At 37.2% G+C, this 25,681-nt stretch overlaps 1 protein-coding gene across 1 annotated transcript in view; it reads left to right on the forward strand.

Annotated features, from left to right (window-relative positions):
• The window catches only part of LOC150098392 (cAMP and cAMP-inhibited cGMP 3',5'-cyclic phosphodiesterase 10A-like), a 534,534-nt gene that overhangs the window by 414,271 nt on the left and 94,582 nt on the right, over nucleotides 1-25,681 (forward strand). The window lies entirely within an intron of this gene.

Below are 25,681 nucleotides of genomic sequence, written 5' to 3' on the forward strand. Positions count from 1 at the left end.
AAGTTTTAGAGTACGTGACCTCCCTTGATAAGCCTTTGGACTCCCTGGGGGTGTTACGTATTAATAATAATCATATTTTGCCAGCCTGGTTGGCTGAGTGGTTAGCATATTCGCTCTCCAGCCAAAAGGCTGTGGGTTCGAATCCTGCTGTTGCCATGGATGTTTGTGATTGTTTGTGAAAATACTAGTGGTGGGTGGTAGTGGCGGTCGTCGGTAGATGGCGTTGTTGTAGATGCGGTTCGTTGTAGTTGGTTGATTGAGTGGTGGAGACAGAGTTGTAGAGCAAGTGTCCTCCCTCGATGAGTCCATGGACTCCCTGGAGGTGTTATGTAATAACAAAAATAATAATAATTAACTCACATACAGCTTTTATTTGCATTAGGCCTTATGGATCTTGTGTGTAGAATTGATATATAAATATATGCAAAATAGCCATAAAAATTAATAATAGTCTCTCCATTGATTGCATATTTGCACAAATGTCCAAAATTTATATAAATAAAATCAATTCATATAAATATAAATTAATCCATAAAATATGAATTGAGCAATAACTGGTATGGGTCTATGCTAATCGTATTCCATCCCATCTTGCTTTATTCATTTTTTTTACTTATTCTTCACTTTCCATTGTATATGGTCCTAATCTGACCTCATCTGGATTACTCAGATTCGTACCAGGATTTGAAGGAGATGAAGTAGCTTTGATTACAAAGGCAGATACCAGAAATATCTGGACTGTAGACCATTATTAGGATAGAATGAGGATGTATAATCTTCAGAATTTAGTGGATAGATGATATAGAGGTGTATGATATGATTGAGAGATTTAACCTATTGAGAAATGCATTTCCAGAGAGGAAAAGAAGAGTGCACACAGTGGTTGAGAAGTGGTACGATAGACTCTGTGTTTTCTAAAGAATATCTCTCACAATTAGTTTTATCACTGAGAGGTCCTGAATAATAATATTAATAATAATTATTATTATTATTGAAATGTAAGTTTCTGTGCTGTAGCTATTCTGTGGGATGCTTTAGGTATTGAGACCAAATTATAATATAATTGACTTTAATAAAAATAAGCAATTAAAATCCAACAAGTTTCTAAAGTCATAAGACCTACATCATGAGGAGTACTGGTACATAAAAGTTTTATATAATAAAAGACTATTAACAATTAATTACACATGTTAGATGTTTTTGATAACCTCACAACTGTTAAATATAATAGATAAACCAGAATACAAATGATAAATTCATTACTGTATGCATGATGAAACATTGCTAATTGTTGCCATCATGTTCTGTTGTATCACGCATGTTATTTTCTAGGTCCATGGCAGTTACTTACATTGTGTAGGGATCCTAAGCATTTGAGAGGCTTCTGTAAATTTTCTTGTAAAACTTTTATGATCAATATATGAGATTTTTATAATAAATTTAGTTTCATCCTTTATCCAAATGTAAGCAAACAAAGTTTGCGCCTGAAGTAGCTTCATTACTGAGGCAACTCGTAGTAAAGGTGAACCAAATTCTCATCACTCCTTGTCTTACTAACTCCCATAATGCAAAGCACATCTCCTTGCAGACATGTATAATGTTATGTATTAAGGGAAGGGCCACTACCCAGACCAGATTCTACCTTTGTTGAGGTCTTGTCAGTGGGAGCCAGACCCAGAGGCGGTAATACAAAGGTGGAAATAATGGAGAAGTCATATTTACCTGTACGAGTTCCAAAAAGGTGTCTCACCTTATTATTAAATTACTCTGGATTTAGAGAAAGATGTTGGAAGTTTTTTCCACTTGGTAAGACTATAATAAATTTAGATTAATCCTTTATTATTATTATTATTATTATTACCCCAAGATCTCATGGAGTCAAAGACTCATCTGGGAGGTCCTTTATCACACACACACAGCTCATCACACCATGCCTTGAACACATTCAAACTCCTTGTAGACACCACACTCTCAGGCAAGGCATTCCAATCATTCACAACTCTGCACGAAAAAAACCTTCCCCTCACCCTCCTACTCACACATCCTCTTTATACAGTTTCCAGGGAAGACCACTGGTTCTCCTCTGATCTCCCACTATTTTCTGTAGAACTTCTCCAGCATTGATCCTATAACAACCCCTTACCAACTTGTAGTCTCTATCATATCTTCCCTCTTCCTCCTGTCCACCAGACTCTGCAAATTACATCTTCTCAATCTTTCCTCATACTGTGACATTCCAGAGGTCAGAAACCACTTTAGTCAATCACCTTTGGACCGTTCCAACATCTCTTCATCCTTCTGAAAACCAGATGACCAAATCTGGGCACAATAGTCCATGTGTAGCCTAATCAAAGCCTTATACAACGGAACAAGATTCTCCCTACTTCTACACGTCAGTGTCCTCCGCATCATTCCCAGAAGCCTTTGTGTTGTCTTCACAATTTTGGCTATGTGTCCCCTAAATTTCAGATCCTACTCTTCATAGTTCATCCCAACTTTCCATCATCTGCAAACAACTGAATATCTCCATCCAAATCTTCACATATATCGTTAATATACATGTTAAACAGTAATGGCCCCAAAACAGACCCCTGAGGCACTCAACTAGTGACTTTCCTTTTCCTGGATATCGCTCCCCCATACACAACTTGTTGATACCTATCTGATAGCCAGTCTCCAATCCAATGCACTAATCTAATATCCAACCCCATCTGCTCTAGTTTGACTGTCAACTTATCATGAAGTACTCTATCAAAAACCTTTGTGAAATCTAAGTATATTATTGTGCATCCTTCTCCTCTGTCCAAGGAAGCAGTCACTTTATTGTAATAAGTAAGTAGATTACTAAAATACGACCTCCCTTTAGCAAATCCATGCTGTCCATCAAAGATAATACCATTGTTGTCAACCCAACTCTGGATCCTAGTTCTCACAAGCTTCTCCAACAACTTAACCACAACACCTGACTCACAGACAGGCCTATAGTTTGATGATGCTTGAGTTCGATCACCTCCTTTATGAAGTGGCCGAATCTTGCCCTCCTTCCACTCCTTAGGGACTTGACCAAGTTCAAGACTCGTATTAAAAAAATATGTCAAGACAGGTGTCAACTCCCTGGCACATTCCTTCAGAATACATGCCGATATATTATCAAGTCCCACAGCCTTGTTAACATCTAGTTTACTCAACTCCCCGTACACCTCTTGCTCACTTACAGTCAGTCTCTCCTCCCATCATCTACTGCTCTCAATCTCTCCATGAAGTCACATTCACAAGATTGAAAGACCTTTATGAATTGCTCATTAGATATCTCCACCACACATTCTGCAACAGCTGTCTTTATACCATTTTCTCTTATGAATGTCATCTTTCCATAATCATTCTTTCTTTTTTGCTGGCTACATATCGAAAAAGACTCCTTAGGTTTTGGCTTCATTAACTAACTGCTGTTCATAACTGTCTTTAGCTACCCTCACCAACCAAGTCACCCTCCTTGCCTGGTCTTTGTAGACCTAACGAATTGGTTATTTCCACTTCTCTAATGCTGCCTCCATAATGCCCTCTTTCTCTCTGTATCGCATGCTTAATCTCTTTATTCATCCATCTCACACCTACCTTATTTAACCTTCTCACCCTTGGAATACCCTTAGACATTGCATCTACTGGATAGTTTTTGAAAATACCAAGCTGCATTGATCTCTTTTCCAGCTAACTCCTCATTCCATGCTACACCCTTATCCAAATGTAAGCAAACAAAGTTTGCACCTGAAGTATCTTCAGGACTGAGGCAACTCATGGTAAAGGTGGACCAAATTCTCATCACTCCTTGTCTTAGTATCTCCCATAATGAGAGCCTGGTCCACCTTTACCACAAGTTGCCTCAGTCCTGAAGATACTTCAAGTGCATAGTTTGTTTGCTTACACTTGGATTAAGGATTAAACTAAATTTATTATTGTCTAACCAAATGGGAAAAAACTTCCAACATCTTTCTCTAAATCCAGAGTATTTGAATAATAAGGTGACACCTTTTGGCAACTCGTATAGGTAAATATGACTTCTCCATTGCTTCCACCTTAGTATCACCACCTCTGGGTCTGGCTCCCACTGACGAGACCTCAATAAAGGTCGGTCTGGATAGTGGCCCTTCCCTTAATGCATAATATTATACGTGTCTGCAAGGAGATGTTTTGCATTATGGGAGATACTAAGACAAGGAGCGATGAGAGCATTGTCTACCTTTACCATGAGTTTCCTCATTCCTTAAGATACTTCAGGCCCAAGCTTTGTTTGCTTACACTTGGATAAAGGATTAAACTAAATTTATTATAGTCTAACCAAGTGGGAAAAAACTTCCAATACGAGATTTTTGTTTGTTGCCAAAGTACTTGATGGCTAGTACTGGTTATGTGGAATTGCCAGCTCTAATTTATGCTCTCTTCTTTTTTCGATGTCTTTTACGTGTTCCGACATGTGGATCTCTCTTGACTTTCCTGTCTGGCCGACATAGCAAATGCCACAAGAGCATTGAATCTCATAGACACCTGGTTTTTTCTTGGGGTGATGTGGAGGTTTTGGTTGATGTAGGAATTTTGATATTTTATGTAAAATTAAAAAAGCCAGTTTTATCCACGCTACCGTCCAAGACATCTATAGATGTCAAGTTTATGATGGATGTGAAGTGCATATTAAAATTGTAATAATTGATATGAGATGCCTGTGTAGCTCAGTGGATGTGGCGTTTGCACACCACCGCGCTAGGCCGCACAAAGGAAGTCTTGGTTTCGAGTCTAGTCGGCGACTAGAGGAAATTTTTCTAAGCCTTTTTTCGACCGGTTCCCGAGTTAGTCGATCTCTGGCACGGGCAAGCAGGTTTTTCCTCCCGGAAACTCGGGTTTTTCGTCCTGTAAACTCAAGAAAATCGACCGTAGAACCCACATTATTTCAGACATTAAATATATTGTGTTAGGGTTAGAGACCACGAGATGGCGGCACATTTGAGCCGTCTCTCTTCACTGCGTACCGCTTAATTAGTGATAGCCTTGGGCCATCTGTCTCTGATTGGGTACCAGTGGAGATTGAACTGCCCACTCAGTCTCCAAAAGTTAGATAGGGCTAAATGGCCTCTCCTACTCCCGTATATACGGGAATAAAATGGCATTAGCTGATTTTTTTTTGATTTGATATTACATTAAAATATATGATAGATACAAAGCGTGTGAGGATGCGTATTTGATCCATAATGGCCAGTAAGTGGTTAATGTTGTATTTGTGGAGCAATGCAACCACTTTGTCTGTGACACTCTTAATGTAAGGCAGCATGATTGCATTCTTGAAATCTTGTTTAAGTTAGGGAGTTGCAGGAGTTGTATTAAGAATTTTTCTAATCATCTTGGGTACAAAACCATTAAGTGCAATGTTCTATTTCAGGTAGTGCAGTTCTTTATTACTTTTAATTGATGTGCTTGATATATGGTATTCCCTGTCTCATAAAATTTTAATTATTCCTATCTTTTGTAATGGATAGTGGTGTGAAGCAGCATATAAAAATCTTCCCATTGTGGTAAGTTTTCGATATATTGAAAAAGATAACCTTTTTTCCCTCTTCATTTATTTTAACAGGGATATCAAGGAATGGTAATTTTTTGTGCTGTTCTAGTTCAACAGTGAATTTTATATTGGGATGCAAGTTGGTCAGATAATCTTTGAAAGCAATTAGCTCATATACCATTCCTATGAAGTTCTTATGTTTGCATCTAGAAGCTCACGGTGTGAGCTTATGGTCTAAAGTTATATAACTAGAAAAATTGCACATTAAACATAAGAACTTCATTAACTGATTAACATTCCTTGTTTGATGCACAGACAATGATATTCTACCTAAATTCTTAAGAATTAAACATGTGTTCCATTCAGCCAAAGCAAATAGAATCCACAAAAAAACAGAACTAGCTATCTTAAGAGAGCAGATCACAGCCACTAGATCAGAGCTTTCAAAGATAGATCAAGATACGTTTCCTGTACATAGCGAATTAGCTATGTTGCTACCGTTCAAACTATGGGATATCACTGACAGAATTACATCCAATAAAGACGCCGTGCTTGCAAAAGTGCTGGCCTGATTGGCCGAGTAGTTACCATATCCGCTCTCCAGCCAGAAGGCTACAGGTTCAAATCCCACCATGGGTATGGATGTTTGTGAAATTACTAGTTGTGGTTGATGGCAGTAGATGCCATTGGTGTAGATAATGCGATTCGCTGTAATTGGTGGAGACAAAGAGTTGTAGAGTAGGTGCTCTCTCTCTCGATGAGTTCTAGGACTCCATGGAAGTGTCACTTAATAATTATTAATTATAATAATTATAATGATTAAAGAAATATAATTTGATAAGAAAGTTTAACTTGTTTCAAAAAGAAAAAGAAAAACATCTAGATTAGTCTAAATTTTCATTAATCTTTCTTCCAAAACCCTGTCTAAATGTGAATAATAATCTTCAATAAAAAATGATGGTACATTGTGCAAATGAAAGAATGATGGTACGCCCTTCAATTGGAAAAGGCCTAAGTTTGAGTCTCATCACGATGGGAGAAATCTTTATATGGACTTTTTCAATCGAAGGTGAGTTAGCCAATCTCATACGGAGGAAACTCGGGGTTTTCATCCTGCATACAAACAAATCGGCCCTTCAGAACACAAGCAATTTACAGACAAAAAATACTAGTGGTGGTGGTGGTGGGCAGTAGATGGCGCTGATATAGATGATTGGTAGTAGAGGTTCAGTGTAGTGGTGGAGATGGAGAGTTATACAATAGGTGTCCTCCCGCGATGAGTCTTCAGACTCCTTGGAGGTGTCACGAATAATAATAATAATAATAATAATAATAATCTGCACAGAACATTCCAAAATTAGACATCATAGTGCAAATTGAAAAAGAAATTTGCAATCTTATTATTATTATTACCCAAGACACCATGGAGTCAAAGACTCATCTTGGAGGTCCACGGTATGATGAGCTGTGTGTATAAAACACACTCAAATTCTCTGCAGACAGCACACCCTCAGGCAAGGCATTCCAATCATCCACAACTATGCATTAAAAAAAAACCTGCTTCTCACTCCCCTAATCACACTCTCTTTATACAATTTCCAGAGATGACCTCTGGTTCTCGCCTGATCTCCCACTATTTTCTGTATAACCACTCCAGCATTGATCCTATAGCAGCCCCTTAATAACTTGTAGGTGTCTCCATCATATCTCCTCTTGTCAACCAGACTCTGCAAGTTGCATATTCTCAATCTTTCCTCATACTCGACATTCCACAGGTTAGTAACTACCTTAGTCAGTTGCTTCTAGACCCTTTTCACCATCTCTTCATCCTTCTGAAAACCAGGTGACCAAATCTGGGCAGAGTAGTCCATGTGTGGCCTAATCAAAGGCTTATACAATGGAAACAAAATCTCCCTACTTCTACAAGTCAGTGTCCTATGCATCATTCCAAGAAGTTTTTTTGTTGTCTTCACAATTTTGGCTATGTGTCCCCTAAATTTCAGATCCTTATCCACTATCATCCCCAGGTCTCTCATTTCCTCCACCTCTGACAATATATCCTCACCAAGCATAAATTCTACATCCCATCTTTGTTTTCCAAATTTTAAAACCTTACATTTTGCAACATTGAATTCACATCATCATTCTGTGCCCAATCACTCAATTTATTCAAGTCTTCTTGTAAGGCCACAACATCTTCTCTACTCTTTATGGTTCATCCCAACTTTGCATCATCTGCAAACAACTGAATATCTCTATCCTAATCTGCACCAATATCATTAATATACAAGTTAAACAGCAATGGCCCTAAAACAGACACCTGAGGCACACCACTAGTAACACCACTTTTCCTAGATATTGCTCCTCTAAACACAACTTGTTGATACCTATCAGATAGCCAGTCTCAAATCCAATGCAGCAATCTAATATCCAATCCCATCCACTCTAGTTTGACTATCAATTTATCATGCGGTAATCTATGAAAAGCCTTTGTGAAATCTAAGTATATTACTGTGTATCCTTCTCCTCATCCATGGAAGCAGTCACCTTACTGTAATAAGTAAGTAGATTACTAAAGCATGACCTACTTTTAGTAAATCCATGCTGTCGATGAAAGATAATACCATTGTTGTCAACCCAATTCTGGATCCTAGGTCTCACAAGCTTCTCCAACAACTTAACTACAACACCTGACACATAGATAGGCCTATAGTTTGATACTTCAGTTCTATCACCACTTTATGAAGTGGCACAATCTTGCCCTCCTTCCACTCCTTAGGAACCTGACCCAGTGCAAGATTCGTATTAAAAATATGTGAAGGCTGGCATCAACTACCTGACATATTATTAATCCCACAGCCTTATTTACATCTAGTTTGCTCAACTCCCCATACACCTCTTGCTCACTTACATCATTCTTTCTTCCCCGTCATCTAATGATCTCAATCTCTCATTAAGTCACGTTCACGAGATTGAAAGACCTTTATGAACTGCTCATTAAGTTTCTCCACCACACTTTCTGCAACAGCTCTCTTTATACCATTTTCTCCAATCAATGTCATCCTTCCATAATGATTCTTTCTTTTCTGGCTACATATCGAAAGAACTTCTTAGGATTCTTTTTGGCTTCATTAGCTAATGGTTGTTCATACCTGTCTTTAGCTACTCTCACCAACCAAGTCACCCTCCTTGCCTGGTCTTTGTAGTCCTCATGGAATTGGTTATTTCCACTTCTCTTATGCTTCCTCCATAATGCCCTTTTTCTCTGTTTCGCACACTTTATCTTTTTATTCATCCATTTCACACCTACCTTATTTAACCTAATCATACTTGGAATACATTTAGACATTGCATTTACTAAATAGTTTTTGAAAATCCCCCAAGCTGCATTAATCTCTTTTCCAGCTAACTGCTCATTCCATCCTACACATGCAAGCTGTCTCCTGAGCTCTTCATAACCATCCCCCTTGTAGTTCCACATATACCCTTTTCTCACAGAGGTCCTCACACTGCAGGCAACCACCCAGGTAATCACCTCTTGGTCACTCTCACCAATTGGTGGGTGATTTGACACTTCATTTATAATTACATCCTCTGATGAGATGGCCAAACCAAGATCCTCAATTCTCATGTGCCCTCTGTTACATACTGTCTGAGGTAGTTATCACTCACAAACTCAAGAAACTCATTTTCTTTACTTCCTGTTGCTATCTCATCATTCCCGTCTATATTGCCATAATTAAAATTGCCCATAATGATCACTCTTTTCTGATTTGCTTGGCTAATTTGATTATACATTTATAGTCACTACAATCCACATTTCCTGGTCTATAACAATATCCAACCAAGTATTTCATTCCATTTACCTCTATCTCACACCATACTGACTTAAAACCACTGGCACTATTTCCCTCTTGTATCTGTACTTTGTATGGGCATAACTCTTTCTCTATCATCAATAACACTCCCCCTCCCTTTTTACCCCTTCTATCTTCACGAAACACATCATACTCTTCCATTTATATTTCTGTCAGGATGTCGTCCTCATATAACCATGTCTCACTTATTCCAACAATTTTTGGGTGAACAGACTCAATTAGTGCAACGATTTTATCTTCCTTGTTTCTTACACTTCTAGCATTTGTATATAAACACAACAGCTCATTCCTGGATCTACAGCTAGTTCCACTGATACCACTCATTCGATGTGATCTCTCCATGCTTGATTGGGGCCATTTCCCTCTCTGCTTATTAATTTTAGAACCCTCTTCAATTCCAGCCGTTTCCTCTTTATCCTATCTCATCCCATTCCTTTCCTGTCTACACATTCTCTCACATCCTCTTGGAGCATCCACCTTTTTCATGCTGTTCACCCCTGTCCACTCTGAACCTCCCAGTTTCCCTTTTCCTCTTGCACACCCATTCTCTCATTTTCCATACTCATGCCACTCACTTCCTCATTCATAACCACCTCTTTAATCTCTACTACTCTTCCACATCACTTCCCACTTGATCTGATTTATTCTCTGTACTCACTTCTCTACCATCCAGCAACAGTCTCTGCAAGCAACTCACACCATAACAACTCAAATGCAGTCCATAGCTTCCATTCAGTTCACTTCATCCTTCAAACTCATTCCACACATAACAAATTGTACTCCCCCCTCTCCTCACACATTTCAGTCAACATATTATTCATAATCCTTGCTCTTTGCCTCATCTCACCACAGTCATACCTAGGCAATACGCTTACTACCCCTCCTGTCACACTATTCTCTTTTATCCATCTAAGCAACCTCCTGATATCCATTCTGACGTGCTCTTTGTCTTCTGTCAAGTCATTTGTACCTATAACCATCAACTCCTTCACTTGCTTCCTCCTCATATCATGCCTCAATCACTCTACTCATTTTACCGCCCAGAAAACATACCTTTTGCATCCTCTCATCCAGCACACCATTAATAATGGAGTCGCCATACAATGCCACTTGCTCGTCTTTCATTAACTCTTTCGTACCTACTTGATTTAATAATTTTAATCATTTTCCTGCAAATTTTCTTAATTTCACTCCGCATCCATTTCATCTCTTGCCTCGTCCAATCCAATTCAACTTTTGAATCTCGCATCACATTCTCTCTGTCATTCAATCTTTCTAATTTTTGAACTCTCGACTTCCTCTTCACACTTTCACTCTCATTCATCCTTTTGAGTTTCTGTACTTTCGGTCTATGTGTCCAACTTTCGCTTTCATTCAGTCTTTTCATTTTTCCCACTTTCGAACCTTCGTCACACTATTTCCTGATTCATTCATTCTTTCGATTTTTCCAAATTTCGATCCTTTCGTCATGCTATTTCTGGTTTCTTTCATTCTCCCAATTTTATTTCCTTCCACCACATTCACCTCTCTTTCATTATTTTTACCATCCATTATGGTGTTCAAATCACTCGTTTTGTTTTTCAGTGATTTTTGAACAATTTTCTTTTGAACGAGCACACATTCTTCCTGTGACATTCTCGCTACTAACACTTTCTGTCATCAATTTCATATTAGCACTCATCAAATCCTCGTTTAGCTCACACTTCACACATACCCTCCTTCCATCAACCCTAAAGGTCCACAAACCATCTATGTAATCAAATGAATACATGCAGCTCACCTCACACTTCACAAAATGACTAAAGTTTAAATTAAAGTCATGCACTGACAAAGCCGCCGCCATCTTTCCTCTGCCTGTCTACTCTAAAGGCTAAAAACAACAAATTTGTAATTAAGTTTAAGCAAAATATCCCACACACTAATAATACTATTAGCGCCCAACTTTTAAAGCAGCTCTTACTCAAATAATCACTCATATACAATTAATTATTTCAAGAATAACTTATCTGAATCCGGAACTCTTCTTACACACTGCCGCTACTGTTACCTCACGAGTGCCCTCTTTATCCTAGAGATTAGGCAAGTCTCGTCTACATACAAACTTCAGCCTTATTGCTAAAATGTAAATTACCATGTAGAAACTTACCAAAATCAGGGTTAATAGCCATTAAAGAATTAAGATGAGATAAAAACATAATAATAGTCAAGACAGACAAAGAAGGATATAGAATACACAAGAAAAACAAACAGCCTATTAGAAGATTCCAATACCTAGCCATCCTTAGACAGGGATCCCACATAGTACATACATGATAAAACCAATGACCTGATCAAAAAGTTACCTAATTGGCCAGCAGAATTTAAAAAAATCTTTAACACCAAAACATCCATTAGTCCCAGAAATTTATGGCACACCAAAAATACACAAAAAAGGATATTCTGTTATGGCTAATAGTTTACATTTTACAAAATTTTACTATATAAAATAATCCTAGTTTTTGATGGTGACAGAATGTCTTATCCAATCCCCATAGTCTGTTATATCTGTTTGTATGTTCTCTGGTTGGATTATCTGTTTTAAAAAACAGGAAAGAATATTTCTGGAAAGAGAACAAGATTGGTGACAACATAGATTGGTGAGAAGTAAGATACAGAAATGGGTTGATGACAGCAGTATTCTCTGTGGATATCAGCATGGATTTCTTAAAGAGAGATCATGTTTCACTAACTTACTTATGTACGCACACAAGGTGACAAATATCCTGGACAGGGGAGATGCATATACATTTTGATAGACTGCCACACCTCAAGCTGGTAAATAAATTGAAACAGATATTGGATAACAGACTTCTGAGTTGGGTCAGTGACTGGCTGTCAGATTGGTATCAGAAAGTTATATATGGGGATGCAGTATCCCGAAAAAGGAAGGTCAGTAGTTGTGTACTGACCTTTCTCTCCAGGGGTCAGTTTTTGGGACCATTGTTGTTCAATTTCTATGCTAACGATATTGGGATGGGTTTAACTAGTGATATGCAGCTATTTACAGCTGATGCAAAACTGGGGAGAGCAATGCAGAGTGAAGCAGATTTATGGCCTTACAATAGGACTTGAACTGATTGCATGAATGGGTAGGTAAGTGGAACTATCAGTTCAATGTTGCAAAGCATAAGGTTTTGAGATTTGGTAAGCAATGATGGGATGTAAAGTATACACTTGGCGAAGAAACTTTAAAGGAAGTAGTGGAAATGAGGGATCTAGGAGGGATGATGGATAAGGATCTGAAATCCAGGGGCCACATTGCACAAGTTGTGAATACCTCACCTCAGATAATGGCAATGATGCAGAGGATCCTGACATGCAGAAATAGAGAGGTTATGATGCCATTATATAAGGCCTTGATCAGGCCACATATGGATTATTGTGCACAAATTTGGTCAGCAGGTTTTCATGGTGATGACGATATATTTGGAAGGGTCCAGAGAAGATTCACAAAGGTGGTCAGTGGTCTTTGAAATGTTCAGTATAAGGACAGACTGAGAGAATATTAGTTGCAAAACCTCGTGAATAGGAGGAAGAGGGGGAGATATGATTGAGACATATAAGCTAGGCATGGGTTGTTATCAGGTTGACATGGAAGAGATTTTTCATAGAATGGGAGGGTGGGGTATAGAACAAGAGACTATCACTGGAAAATATATAAGGAGGGTGTGAGTAGATGAGTGAGTAGCAGGTTCTTTGCATGGAGAGTGGTTGGTGAGCGAAAAGCATTGCCTGAGTGTGTTGTGAACATAGACACACATGAATCAGTTTAAAGCACAGTTGGATGAGCATTGTGGTGTAATAGTGTATACCTCCGATGATGAGTTTCTGACTCCATAGAAGTCAGATGTTAATAATGATAATAAGAATAGAAGAATGTCAGTCTCCATAGAGAAACAGCTAACTCATCTTCAATTAAAAAGTTCCTTGTGTATTGAACTTTTTGAACCCAGGGTTTCCCAATCAAACACATCAGAATCACTGCCCATTGCTGTTAATCATATGCAAGCACATCTCATATATTCAGGAATACATGTTTCACTTCATACATCATTTTTCAAGGATATGCACATAGAATTGCAAAATAATACTTGAAATTTTATGTTTATTCATAACTTTACTTCATGATATAAATAACATAGCATAAATTAATAGTTCTCTTCTTAGTAACTCTTCAATATATATATATATAGAGAAAAAATTTCAAAAACAAACTCATATGAATCAAAATAGGAACTAAAGAATTAACCAGCCTATTGTATGCTGACAATCAAGTTATTTTTTGCTGAAAATGAAGACCAATTACAGAAAAATCTACATGTATTGAACAAAACAGTAGAACAGTATAACATGAAAATCTCAATAAATAAAACGAAATCAATAGCATTTCGAGGTAAAGAAATTAAAAGATATAAACTAGTCATCCACAACAAAGTAATATAACAAGTGAACAAATTTAAATATTTAAGAAGCCCCAATGGAGAAATCAGCATTGCATATAAAAAGCAAAAATTTCTAGCAGTCATTGGAAATTTGAATAGACACTTCAGTAAACAGATGTCTAGAACAACCCAAATGAAACTATATAAAATAATAGCCAAACCAATTCTGAAATATGGCAGTGAAACATAGACTTGGGAAGAACGAGAATAAAAGACAAGTAGAAGCTGCAGAAGTGAAGTTCCTAAGACCACTCGCAGGCTATAAAAGATAGACGAGATAAGAAACGAAGAAATAAGAAAACAGTTATCCATAATTAACATTACATCATAAACTATAGAAAAAACAGAAAAACCACATACAAAGAATGAATGAGGACAGATAGCCAAATATTACCTGGAAATATAAACCAAAGGGACATCGAGCAAGAGGAAGACCCAAGAGGAGATGTGCAGAAGACTTTTTAAACCCTTGAAAATGTTACAGGCAAACAATTGCCTAATATGGGAAGCCAAGAAGAAGAAGAAATTAACAAGGGACCTGGTATACACCAGGTAGGTCTAGGAGAAGTGGTTGGTCTTTGGTAGAGCGGATAAGGGACGCCAACTTTTTATACCAGGTCCCTTGCAGCTGCAAACTGTCCTACTTTGGCCAAACAGGCAGAACAACAAATATCAGGATTTCAGAACACAAAGACTACATCCGGTTTCACTAGTACAGCCGCTCTGGGCTGGCAGACCATGCCTTAGATACCCACCATAGAATTCGTTGGAAGAAAACAAAAATAATACACTGCAGCAAGTTTAAATACGAAAGATTATTCAAGGAATCATCATCAGCCCTAAAAAGCGTTCCTAACCTCAACAAATTTGGGTGCATGAAACTACCCCAAATTTGGGAGACTTACATTTTGAAATCTTCAGCCCAATGGCCAAAACAACCAAATTAGCCCTCCAGAGGGCACCATTAGGACTTTAGGAATAATGTTAGTTTCTTGCTTTCTTCCTCATTTGCTATTGTTAGTGCCTGCGTGCACATACCATATCTTTATGTTCCTGAAGATGGCAATGTGACATTGCCGAAATATAGAAGTTATTTATTAAAGTTACCTTTAATTAATATACTTTATATGCATTGTTAATTCCGTAAACTAATTACCAGTTATGTATGACCAACGTATAAGCCTTGCTACTAGAAGCATAGTTCTAGGAGAGAAATTTCCAGTTATAGGCATTTCTGTAATCTGCAGTGGAGGTCAATGTATTGGGGAAATTGATTAGGAATAGAATACAGGACTGTGTTGATGGACATAGGATTCTCTATGATGGCCAAGCATGGGTTTGTGAAGAGCAGGTCTTGTTTTAGCAATCCGCTTACATTGTATGATAAGGTGACAAATCTGTTGGATAAGGGAGATTCATATACAGCGATATTGTTAGACTTTGTGAAGACATTTGATAGATTACTACATGACAGATTGGTATATAAGCTGCAGAATATGAAATTAGATAACATTGATTAGGTGGATTGAAGATTGGCTTTGTAAATAAACAATACGCAAGTTATGTAGGACAGAGCATTATTTCAGAAAAGGAAGGTGACCAGTTATGTGCACAAGGCATCTGTCCTTGGGCACTTGCTATTTAGCTTATTTGTTAATATTTCATATGGATTGACTGGGGATCTTCAAATGTTTGCTAATGATATACAAAGATAAGTAGAATTATCAGGAGTATTGCTGATGTTAATTCTCTGCAGACTTTTAGGAATATACTTTTAGCTTGGACTGATGGAGCCATGTTTTATTGAGTGGATGAGATTCAGAATCTTGGTGTGGATTTTGGTAGATGTTTTGGTTTTGGTGGACTAAAGTTCTGAAAGTACATTGCAAGTGTGAAGGCTGCACATCATATTGCTTCTATGATATGCAGTTTTCTGCATATCATAGGATCTGAAGGCAAATAATAAAAGTGATATCAGGACTATGGAGTGTTGGTTATGCAGAGCACTCGAGGAAATGCAGGTTACAGTGTTTGGTGGATAGGAGGAAAAGAGGAGACGGGATACAGCTCTTTTGGTTATGGAATTTTATCAGATTAATACAGAAATAATTATTAAAAGAGTGGATGGTAAGATAGGAAGAATGAGAGGCCATCCCTGGAAGTTGTATAAAAATGTGGTGAAGAAGATGTGAGGAGTAGACTTTTTAGAGAGTTGTTAGTGAATTGAATGCATTACTGGAGTGCACTGCGAATGCAGGGAGTGTAAATGATTTCAAGGTTCAATAATAATAATAATAATAATAATAAAATAGTACAGGTGATATCAAGACATTATAAAGATTCACATTGACTTCCTTATACTTATAAATCAAATTTTTTGCACTTGTTATGAGATTCATGACTCCATCAGATACCACAGGTCTGCTTTAAATACTAGAATTCTGTCATATCATTTCTTAAACTTATTATTATTATTATTCAGGCCTTCATGGTCAAACGACTCATCGAGGGAGGTCCCTTCTAGGAAACAGAAAGTCTATCATACCACTCCTTAAATGCATTGACCGTTCTCGCTCTCACCACTCCATCAGGCAATGCATTCCATGGTTCAACCACCCTCCATGCAAAGAAACCACTCCTCACCCTCTTTCTCACAGTTTCCTTTCGTAACTTCCAGGGATGGCCCCTTGTCATGACTCCTCCTGCTGTTCAACCAAGCGAAAGAACTCCCCAGTGTCAACCCTGTAACCACCTCTCAACTATTATGACTACATTCTCACCACTCTCTTAGCCATTACATGCTCTGCATCTACCACTCTTCATATAAAATAAATAAATAAATAATAACTGTTGTGGAACATCAAGGAGATGACCTTGTCCCTTACTCTTGTTCTACTTTGAAAAGCCCTAAACTGCTATTCCTTTGTCTTCTATCCACCAAATATTGTGGATTATATACCCTCATTTCTATCCTCATAATTAACATTCTGCAATTCTGATGTTGTTTTTATTAACAACCTTTGTACCAACTCTAAAGATTCTTCATTGCTTCAAACCAGTAACAGCGATTGTCTAGATTTGGTCTAATCTATACAATGAAACCACCAGTATGATCCTTCTCATTATTGAGAAGGATAATACTGGTGGTTATTTGGCTCTCACCAAATTATCATACACATTTTACTTATTTTCCATATACTTGTAGAAAAAAGTATGTATTCCTCCATTACTTTTGCTATGTATCTCCAACAATCTTTTGTATCTCTCATAGTCTACATATCTCCTACAGTCTTTTGAATCATTATGGGAGGTCCCACTGCCACATACATTGCTCATCATACCTTGCCTTACATGCATGCACTTTCTTTGCACTCATGCTCAGAAACTTCTGCTCACCTACTACCTGTTTTTTTTTTTTTTTTTTTTTTTTTATTCCAAACAATAGGTGCCAGTACTCACCTTTTGCTAACAAAGGAAGAAAAGGAGATATGAAAAGAAAAACTAAAGCTATCTACTGATATTTCTACTTCATAGTGTCATAATGTTTTTGGAATAAGAGCAAATTAAGTATATAATACATACTCATACTTGATTCTACAAGTATATGAAAAATAAGTAAAATGTGTATGATAATTGTAATAAAAAATTATCAAATATCTTTTAACAAGAGATGTAGTGAAAAATGTAAATTTCACTAAATAACTACATAAATAAAAAGTACTGAATATTACAGACTTCTAAATGTGTTGCATCTGTATGTCACATGTCACTGTTAATAAAGGTGCCAGTATACCATTCCATTAAGTAGAAACCCAGCATTGCCTACCATTCTCCGTGCAAAAAACTTGTACCCCTCCTGCTCACACCCTCCTTATACAGCTTCTAGGAATAGCCTCTGATCTCTTCTCCCCTTGTCTCCCATTCAACAACACTCATCCTATGAATCATAGGATGAGTTGAAAGTTTATGTTTCACTTGGTTAGACTATAATAAATTTAGTTTAATCCTTTATCCAAGTGTGAGCAAACAAAGTTTGCACCTGAAAATATCTTCAGGACTGGGGTAAGGTAGTACAACACCGGGCAACTTGAGAGTTGCCCGGTGTTGTACAAGTGAAACATAAACTTTCAACATCTTTCTCTAAATCCAGAGTAATTTAATAAAAAGGTGGCACACCGTTTGGTAACTCCTGTAGTAAAGATCCGTTGCTTCTGCCTGGTATCTCCACCTCTGGGCCTAGCTCCCACTGAAGAGACCTTAATAAAGGTCGAAACTGGTCTGGGTAGTGGCCCTTCCCTTAATGCATAACATTATACATATCCATAAGGAGATGTGTTTTGCATTATGGGAGATACTGAGATAGGAGTGATGTTGGCTTGCTCCCCCTTTGCTGCAAGTTTCCCAGTGTTGTACTACCTTACCCCACTCCTGAAGATATTTTCAGGCACAAACTGTTTGCTCACACTTGGATAAAGGATTAAACTAAATTTATTATAGGATGAGTTTTTGTCAAAAAAGTTAGTCATAACTGTAAAAAAATTGTGTGTGTGTGTGTGTGTGTGTGTGTGTGTGTGTGTGTGTGTGTGTGTGTGTGTGTGTGTGTGTGTGTAATTTATAATGCCATAGTCTACAGATCACCCAATAGATACAGCATTTTGTTAGTTTCTTGAGACCTTATGACTTCATAAAATATTCTCGATTTTAATAGCAAATAAAAAAATAAATAAATAAAAAATAAAAAACTTAATGATGCTTTATTCTAATCAGACTTTCCCATATTTTTGATAACGATAGACAGTCATTCTGATTCAAGTTAGGGTGATGAAGCAAGGCTTCGGCACTCTCCTTAAATAAACGTTCGAATATGTATCGACAGTGATTATTATTATTATTATTCAGACCTCCATGGAGTCAGACTCATCATGGGAGATCCTTCCTAAGAAACACAAAGTCTATCAAGACTCATTGAGGGGAGGTCCCCCCTGAGAAACACGAAGTCTATAGTATCATTCCTTAAACATTAACCGTTCTCACTCTCACCACTCCATTAGGCAGTGTATTCCATGGTTCAACCACCCTCCATGCAAATAACCCACTCCTCCCCTTCTTGCAAACAGTTTCCTTCGTAACTTCCAGGGATGGCCTCTTGTCATCACTCCTTGCTGCTGTTCAACCAAGCGAAAGAAGTCCCCAGTGTCAACCCTGTAACCACCTATCAACAGTTTAAAAGTCTCAATCATATCACCTCTCCTTCTTCTATCCACCAAACTCTTCAGTCCATATTCTCTCAGCCGATCCTCATAACTAACATAGTTAATTTATCCCCTTCAAATCCTGGGGACCAAATCTGAGAACAATAGTCCAAGTGTGGTCTGATCAGAGACTTATACAATGGAATGATAACCCTTTTATTTCTGCAGGTCATTGTCCTTCTCATTATTGCAGCAATCCTCTATGTTACTTTCACCACCTTTGCAATATGTCCCCTAAATTTCAGGTTTCTATCAGTCATCAACCCCAGATATCTTGTCTGCCCCCTACTTCCTCCAGTATAACTCCTCCCATAGAGTATGCAGCGTCCACATCGATGTTTTCCAAACCTCAAGACCTTACATTTTGCGGCATTAAACCAATACCCCCATTCATTTATCCATCTATCTAGCTTATTCAAATCCTCCTGCAGGGCTACCACATGTGCACTATCACTAATAATCCTTCCCGGCTTCGCATTAGCTGCAAACAACTGAATATCCCCTTGCAGTCCACTGACAATGTCATTGATATAAAGGTTAAACAATATAGGTCCCAGTACTGAGTCCTGTGGGACCGATCCCACTTGTAACCCTCTGCCCACTTGAAACTATCCCACCATACACAACTCTCTGATACCTATCAGACAGCCAATCCTGAATCTAGTTGACCAATCTGACATCTTGACCCATGTGCTGCAACTTAAATATCAGTTTACCATGTGGCACCCTGTCAAATGCTTTTGCTAAGTCTAAGAAAATGGCAGTATATGCCTTTCCCTCATCTAATGCTCTCTTAACTTTATTATGAAACGCTAGCATATTGCTGAAACAAGAGCGCCACTTCAAAAATCCATGTTGACTCTCACGGATAACACCACCCTCATCTGTCCAATACTGTATACAGTCCCCCACTACTTTCTCCAAGATCTTAAGAACTACTGATGACATGCAAACTGGCATATAATTAGACACTTCCCGTCTGCTACTGCCCTTATGCAATGGCACTATCTTACCTTCCTTCCATTCCATGGGCACCTTTCCCGCAGCCAGACTTTCATTGAAAAGCCAGGTCGGTCAAAGGCACTGCCAGTTCCCTCGCACATTCTCTCAAAACCTGTGGTGAAATATCAACCAGTCCCACAGCTTTACTGACATCCAGAGTACTCAGTATTTGAAACACACTCTCATCCTGTACCTCTATACCTCAAACCTGCTCTATCCGTCTAGTATTAAAACTGACTCCTCCAGGATGAAATACTCCAATAAAGTGTTCATTGAAAAATTCTACTATGTCCTCTGCATCAGTCATTCTATTGCCATTTTTATCCCGCAATATCATTCTTCCACAGTCATTTCTCCTCCTACTAGATACATAGCTAAAAAATTCCCTAGGATTTTCTTTGAATCTTAGGGCCAATCTCCTCTCATATTCCAGTTTCACCTTCCTTACCATACTAGTCACTCTTCTGGCCTGTGTCTTATATTCTTTATGCATCTTCTCTTCACCTGTCTCCATATATCTCTTCCATAGCCTCTTTTTCACATGCAATTCCTGCTTAATATTGTTTGTCATCCACTTTACTCCAAATTGTGTCCTCTTCTTCACTCGTGGTATACAACTTACCATTGCTGATAACAAATATTCTTTCATGATTTCCCATGCACTAATGATATCCCTGCCTTCCAATTCTTCCTTATATGAAACTTCCCCAAGTTGACATCTTAGACTAATATAATCACCTGCCTTATAATTCCACATACGTTCCCATCTCTTTGTTACTCCTGTATGTCTAGTTATTTTCCAAGTCAAAGCCATATGGTCACTCTCTCCAACTGGTGGGAAAGATGTCATCTCAGTTATTATCACCTCTTCTGATGCTATAACCAAATCCAAAATTCTTGAACCTCTTGCTCCCTCTATTACATGTTGCATAAGACATTTATCCCTCAAGAATTCTAGAAATTCCATTTCCTTATTGCTACATGCATCATCCTCTCCCCAATTTATACTACTGTAGTTAAAATCTCCCATAACAATCATTCTTCTTGCACTTGCCAAACTACTGTCTAAACATCTCCTGGTCCCCACCCTCTGTACTCCTAGGTCTGTAGCAACACCCCACTAAATATCCTATCTTGCCTACCTGTACCTCACACCATATGCTTTCAAAATCATTAGTTTCACTGCTTTCCAAAGCCTTCACTTTGAGACAACATAGGTCATCACTTATCATAAGCAGTACTCCACCACCATGCTTTCCCTTCCTATATTGCCGAAAAATGCTGTACCCAGCAACTTCTATTCCTGTTGTTATATCCCCTTCTGTCAATCACGTCTCAGTGATCGCAATAATTTTTGGCCAGGCTACCAATTCCTCTCCCTTATTCCGGATACCCCTGGCATTAGTATAAAGCATATAAATGCCATTGTTTCTATACCCAGTATTATCCCTTCTAGACTCCACTGGGCTCAGTGTTACCTGACGTCATCTCCCTTCTCCCAAGTATCCATTCCCACAAAAGGCCACCCCTACTATCATCCTCCCTGGGACACACTGACTCGTTCAGAACAGCTATGTATTAGGTGTGTTTCAGATAAAATAATGTTGTGGTCTGTGTCTAATCAAACTTTCCCATATTTTTCATAACGATAGGCAGTCTTTCTGATTCGAGTTAGGGTGGTGAAAAAACTATATGTTCGGAAACATATAGTTTCAGAACCGATTCTGGAAATCAGTTCTGAAACTATATGTTTCCTTGTTGTTTAACTCAGGTTTGTAGGAGTCAAACAGATATTATGTAGTCCTTTCTGAGAAGCCATTTAATTTCATATATTGATTAATATTTGAGAGTTCTTCCAGCAATTGATGAGCGATCAAACAATTAGTCTTAGCTTGTTGAATTAAAGACTTTATAATTCTTGTCTTTTGAGAAGGATGGTGTGCAGATTTTGAAGAATGTAGTGTTCACTGAAAGTGGACTTTCAATACACTGATGTGGTTAAATCACCTGATGGTGAGAAAATGAGAAGAATGTGTAGAAAAGATAATTTGTTGTCTCTTTTAATTTCCACAGTGAATTTGATATGAGGATGTAAAATATTTATAGTAGCTAAAAAATGTTTGTAAGTTTATTGTGAGGCTACACAGCAAAAATGTTGTCGATATACTGAACGCAAAATGAAGGTTGAGGGTATATGAATGATAAAAAGATCTTTTAGATGCTCTAAATAAAAATTGGCTAGAGCTGAGGAGAGTGGACTTCCATGACAGTTCCTTCCAGTTAGTTGCAGAATTTGTTTTGACAAACAAAGTATCCAGAATGCATCACAAATTCAAATAGTTTTATTATATCTTGTGGTTCTACTTTCTGAATGTTTCATAAAGTAGCTGCAATGTCTCCTTGAGAAGTATGTTTGTAAATAGGAATTCTATATCGAAGCTCACCATAATATTAGTGGATTGTATGGAAACATTTTTCCGTTTGTCTAGGAAATCCGAAGAATTTTGCGAAACTTGCAAATATGTGATTTCAGTAGGTTTGCTAAAAATTTGGCTATGCGATACATAGAAGAATCAATAAAATCTACAGTTGGACAGAGTGGAGTGTCTTTTTTATGGATCTAGGTAGGTATTTTAGGAAGGTGTTCTTGCAAAAGAAGTTTTTAGCTTTTCTATGGTGTCTTATAACTTCATCTAGAAGGGAATTTAATTTCTTATGTTGCCTGTTGGAGTCATGATCCTGTTCCTGGTAAGTTGAACAATCTTGTAGTAGTAGAGAAATTTTTTTTTTGTAATTTTCTGAATCCATAACTACTGTAGCTTTTTCCTTCTCAGCTTTGGTGATAATAAGGTGATAATAATGACTGTTACATCTTGGAGAATGTACAGCTTTCTTTTCAGCTAGCGAGGTGTTAGATGGTGGAAGCTTGGATTTAAATAGGATGGATGAAACTTCTACGTGGAGATTATTAGTGTCTTCACTGGAAAGGCTAAATAAGTTTTGTCCAATGCTAAAAAAGGAAATCTAATTCAGTATTTTTTTAGAACTAAGAAGAAATCATATCCTTTTGGATATGATTTCTTCTTAGTTCCAAAAAAATACTGAAATACTTTCTTCTTTTCATTTTCAGTTAATGGGCACCCTGTGATGTTTATTATCCAATTATCTGGAATCAAGTGAGTAGTGATTTGCTTAGCAACAAGGCCATTGAATTTACAATTTAGATATCAATTTTGTTTATTAAATATTATCTTTGCCTTTTGTTTTCATGTAAATAATTCATAGAACTGTGAATGGATAGTTTCTTTAAAAGAAAGAAAAAACTCATCCACATTAATCTGGTAATAATTCCTTACCTACTTATATGTCTCACTCATATCCTCCCTTTTTTTCCTATCCACTAGACTGCAAATTGCATTTCCTCAGTCTGACATCATATTATCTCTGATCTTTTCTAATATCACTTCACCCTTTTGAAAACCAGGCGACTAAATCCGTACACAGTAATTGATATGTATCCTGATCAAAGCCTTATATAATGGAATCATAATATCCTTGTTTCTGTATGTCCAATGTCCTCTGCATTATCGCCATAATCTGCTGTGCTGTCCACACAGTTTCTATAGATCCACCACAATCTATAGATCCTTATTCTTGTTGAGATCTATAGACTATAGATCCTTGTCCACCATCACTGCCAGATCCCTCATCAGCTCTACTTCCTGTAAGAAATATTCCATTATTTGTATGCCCTGCATCCCATCTTTACTTCACAAATTAAAACCTTACACTTTGCAATATTGAACTGCACTTATTCTCCCATTCATCCTATTCAAGTTTTCTTGCAAACGCTATGCAATCTACTCTATTCTTCATAGTTCTTCTCACCTTTTCATCTTCTGCACACAGTATAAACAGTTACACAGTTGCATATAACTCTGGCACATTACTAGTTACTATCCTCTTCTGGGATATTGCTCCTCCATGCACAACTTGCTAATATCTGTGAAATAGCTAATATCCAATCCACACTGCATTAATCTACTATCCATCCCAATGGTTCCAATTTAATTAACATCTTGTCATACAGCAATCTCTCAAAAGTCTTTGCAAAATCTAAGTATTCCACCATGTATGCATCTCTCCCTTGTCTAATGCATCTGTCACCTTGGTATAATAAGTAAGTAGATTGCTAAAACATGATTTTCTACAACAAACACACATTGTCCATCAAAGGGAATGCTTCTGTCATTAACCTATAGTGGCTGCCATACATGTGTTCCTCAGATGTCATTATTTTTTAGTAGATATTAACAATATTGTTATATATAATTGGAGGTATTTTATTTATTTTTGACTGTGTTGTCAAGCAGTGTGTTTAGTCGACTATTGTTATGCAATATCCTTTTAGAGACATTTTTTGTTATGGCATCAATGCATACAAGAAAAATGGTGACCAAGACATCGATGTTGACTGATATTAATGTGCAGGATTCATTGTGATATAAATAAATCCTGCGCATTAAGTTGGGCGAGCCGGTTATTAAAATTCTTTATGAAAGGATAGATGATGAATGGTGGTATACTTTTTCTCGTAAATATTTTGAAATTGTATAATAAACACTTACATATATTATTATTATTATTATTATGATCAAAAATAAATGCATAAAAGAGAATTCACAAAACACAAACTAACTTAATTTACAAACGGGAATTTGGAAACGATTTTATTTACTAAACAATGTCTGTATTCATTAAAACACAAACACGTTATCAAAACTCCCGAACTGGGTATTTGAATAAACAATAATGCCTTATTTTTCGGATAATTTCCAAGAACTTGCAACATTAAGTTCTTGGAAATGCAACATTGTTGCACTATCGATAAATACAAAATTCGTTGCGACGGCTACAGTCTCTGGTCATTTGATCGACTACGAGTAGTAATATTAGTGTTACATTTTTTTGTTCAGGATTTCATTTGATAATAGGTAAGTTGTAGGTAATATAGGAAAATTTTCTTTAATATATGTTTTTATTTCAGTTTTTTCTTCTTTTTTTTTAATAATTAAAATAATTTTAATCAGGGTTAGAGTTTTGCGGTCGAAAAAGTGGATAGCCATTAGTTGAAAAAATGAAATAGAATGAAACTTCTTAAACATTAAAAGGACAAAATTTGAAGAAGCAGAAACGAAAACATCTGAAGATACAATAGAACTTTGTGAAGAATCAAATTTTTCATAAAGCGAGCCAGTTGTTAAACATAAAGCGAGCTGGTTGTTAAACCAAAAATTTTAACCAAAAAAAAAATTTACCAACACACCACTGGATATAGCGTATATTTAATGTATTTGTTGCCAAAAGTGAATGGTTTGTGGAATGAGAGTGAGAGTGGAGAAAATGTTTGTTGGAAATGTTTCGTAAGTGAGTTGTGTCAGGAATGAGAGAATGAAGTGACTGATATTATGGATATATAAACTGGATTGACAAAGTGTTATCGAGAATATAGTGGAAGCA

Source organism: Typopeltis vanoorti, chromosome 15, assembly GCF_054136105.1.
Source record: "Typopeltis vanoorti isolate ZY-2024b chromosome 15, IOZ_Tvanoo_1.0, whole genome shotgun sequence".
Taxonomy (NCBI): domain Eukaryota; kingdom Metazoa; phylum Arthropoda; class Arachnida; order Uropygi; family Thelyphonidae; genus Typopeltis; species Typopeltis vanoorti.